Source organism: Rhagoletis zephyria, unplaced genomic scaffold (genome assembly GCF_001687245.7).
Source record: "Rhagoletis zephyria isolate East Lansing unplaced genomic scaffold, Rhagoletis_zephyria_1.1 Rzeph_scaffold_02803, whole genome shotgun sequence".
In the NCBI taxonomy this organism is placed as follows: domain Eukaryota; kingdom Metazoa; phylum Arthropoda; class Insecta; order Diptera; family Tephritidae; genus Rhagoletis; species Rhagoletis zephyria.
Genome location: NW_016159887.1, coordinates 47,934 through 51,814, shown reverse-complemented (window position 1 = coordinate 51,814; position 3,881 = coordinate 47,934).

Below are 3,881 nucleotides of genomic sequence, written 5' to 3'. Positions count from 1 at the left end.
TGCGGAGTGCTGCCCGCTTTTCTTTTTTTCACATCACGATGTAGCGAACAAATGTGGCGCGTTCGAGAAACCGCTACATGGGATTCGCCGATTTTGAGAATACTCATCTTTAGATGCACTGAAATATGCTAACACTTTCACAAAAATCGTCGTTTTTTAACATTTTCGCTATTAATTCTTTTTATAAATCATATATTTTGCAATTTAACACAATAAAACCACGTTTCCTGTCGAAAAATTGAATATTTAGAAAATTTACTATTTTACAGTTTATTTTCTCCTCCCATTCTGCCTATTGTTAGTGTTTAGTGTTGGACAATTTTTGCTCTTAAAATTAAGAAAAGAGCAAAAATAAATCTACTCAAAAACGCGAATATGTGGTAGATTTCAGACCTTGTGTGGTAGATGTGGTAGATGCTCAAAAAAGCTCTACCACAATGTGGTAGAAGTGCGATCACTGATTGCCATATGAAGTTTAGGGGCAAGACTGTAGATCCATAGTCTACCTGTCAAATAAAAGTAAACTCCATCCAAAGTTCGCTACTACAATTTTTTTTCTTCGTACCAATTTGATACAAGTTTACTGGGCTAAAAATTAACTTCCCAAAACCTAGAAAGAAGATTGTGTTTTTATGCGAGAAAAACCCCAGTAACTTTTAAAACTGGGGAGGTTTAAAAATATTGTAGCCATTTTTGACATCGCGGGACAAAACTACATCAAGTGCCGTTAAAATATATTCAATTCCCTCTGACTTATAAGCAATTTTGACCATTTTGTTAAAAATTCCATGAAAATGCTGAACTTTAGCGCCTTTAAGGCACGTATTTCCATTATCCGATTTTTAAAATGTTTCGCAGGTCACGTTTTTATGACCAAATGAACCTTTCTAGGGAGTCTTGCTTTGTAGGACAAAGTTGCGAAATAAGGCGCAGTCAAAGCATCTATTAACATAAATGCAATTATCATATATTTTTTTTGGATAAAGTTTTGGGTTTTATTTTAAGGAATTCTTGTTTATTGTCATTACAAAAGCTAAGCGAAGTGGAAACTGAAATATTGTCAATTCGAAAGGCATATCTAAACGAATTAAATGAGTCATGTGACTTGTGGTTTCGAAGTTATGGCTGATAAATGTGCCACGCCCCCATTTACAAACTCATTCATATATACCTTGCTATAAGCACCTACCATACTTACATATGTTTTGATACCAAATTTCAATTTTATGTGACTTATGGTTCCGAAGCTATGGCTGATTAAAAATTCCACGGCTATGAAATATGCCACGCCCCCTCCTACAAAGTCATTTATATATACCTCACTATAAACACCCACCATAGATATGTCTGCATACCAAATTGCAAGTTCATGTGACTTATGGTTCCGAAGTTATAGCTTATTAAAAATTTGCAGGCCTCTGCGAGGTCGCCCCCTCGCAAAATTGACACAATATTTGCAAATAAAACCATACCTATAACCTCACCGGGGTAAAAACAAATGCGTGTGCAAAGTTTCGTGCGATTCCGTGTCGTTGTTCAAAAGGTATAAGGTAATAAATAAACAGACATATTCACATGTACATATATACATTAGACTGCATCACTCCCCATACAAAAAAAAAATCGGTACTGTTCTTCCATTGGAATTATAAAATCAATNCTCCTCCCATTCTGCCTATTGTTAGTGTTTAGTGTTGGACAATTTTTGCTCTTAAAATTAAGAAAAGAGCAAAAATAAATCTACTCAAAAACGCGAATATGTGGTAGATTTCAGACCTTGTGTGGTAGATGTGGTAGATGCTCAAAAAAGCTCTACCACAATGTGGTAGAAGTGCGATCACTGATTGCCATATGAAGTTTAGGGGCAAGACTGTAGATCCATAGTCTACCTGTCAAATAAAAGTAAACTCCATCCAAAGTTCGCTACTACAATTTTTTTTCTTCGTACCAATTTGATACAAGTTTACTGGGCTAAAAATTAACTTCCCAAAACCTAGAAAGAAGATTGTGTTTTTATGCGAGAAAAACCCCAGTAACTTTTAAAACTGGGGAGGTTTAAAAATATTGTAGCCATTTTTGACATCGCGGGACAAAACTACATCAAGTGCCGTTAAAATATATTCAATTCCCTCTGACTTATAAGCAATTTTGACCATTTTGTTAAAAATTCCATGAAAATGCTGAACTTTAGCGCCTTTAAGGCACGTATTTCCATTATCCGATTTTTAAAATGTTTCGCAGGTCACGTTTTTATGACCAAATGAACCTTTCTAGGGAGTCTTGCTTTGTAGGACAAAGTTGCGAAATAAGGCGCAGTCAAAGCATCTATTAACATAAATGCAATTATCATATATTTTTTTTGGATAAAGTTTTGGGTTTTATTTTAAGGAATTCTTGTTTATTGTCATTACAAAAGCTAAGCGAAGTGGAAACTGAAATATTGTCAATTCGAAAGGCATATCTAAACGAATTAAATGAGTCATGTGACTTGTGGTTTCGAAGTTATGGCTGATAAATGTGCCACGCCCCCATTTACAAACTCATTCATATATACCTTGCTATAAGCACCTACCATACTTACATATGTTTTGATACCAAATTTCAATTTTATGTGACTTATGGTTCCGAAGCTATGGCTGATTAAAAATTCCACGGCTATGAAATATGCCACGCCCCCTCCTACAAAGTCATTTATATATACCTCACTATAAACACCCACCATAGATATGTCTGCATACCAAATTGCAAGTTCATGTGACTTATGGTTCCGAAGCTATGGCTGATTAAAAATTCCACGGCTATGAAATATGCCACGCCCCCTCCTACAAAGTCATTTATATATACCTCACTATAAACACCCACCATAGATATGTCTGCATACCAAATTGCAAGTTCATGTGACTTATGGTTCCGAAGTTATAGCTTATTAAAAATTTGCAGGCCTCTGCGAGGTCGCCCCCTCGCAAAATTGACACAATATTTGCAAATAAAACCATACCTATAACCTCACCGGGGTAAAAACAAATGCGTGTGCAAAGTTTCGTGCGATTCCGTGTCGTTGTTCAAAAGGTATAAGGTAATAAATAAACAGACATATTCACATGTACATATATACATTAGACTGCATCACTCCCCATACAAAAAAAAAATCGGTACTGTTCTTCCATTGGAATTATAAAATCAATTATATTCTAAAACGTCCACCAAAATATTTCGGAAAAATATTAAGATTTACGTGAGCTGGACCGATTTGAAAATACCTCCAAAAATGGAGTTTTTTATGAATAAAAATAGTTTCTTAAAGATGTTTTTTGAAAAAAGCCCCTCAAATGACAAAACGGTTTAAGATTAAAAAATTTGCATAAAAATATTAAAAAAAAAAATTAACGGAATCGTAATAATGAGATTTTTGATGCTGTTTTTTCACTTTTTTTAAAGATTGGTATAAGAAAAACTTAAATAACTGAACCTAAACTCTCCCGATTTAGACTTGTGAGGTATCATTGGAAAGATATTTTCTTACCCTTTTTATTTCTTTGCTAATAGATGGAGGATGGTTCCGTGCGCAGAAGTGGAAAACTTTTGACTGCCATTCACCTGGGAGTGGCCAGAAGCGATTCTTGTGCGTACGGTTCAAATCGCAGCTCACAACGTCCGGATATTTATATCCACGTATCCTCTGGGTAGCAACCAAACACCCGTTTGGGAGCGAGCTAAAGTGAGAAGGCGTAAAACTTCGCGTGCGCTGGGTTTGGGTCCCGCCACGTTAAAACCCCGCCCAATGAAAAGAAAAAAACAGCCTCGGATGAGACCCCCTTTTTCTGATGACGACCACGGCAAACGTATAAAGGACTATGATTTAAGGGTATGCACCTGGAATA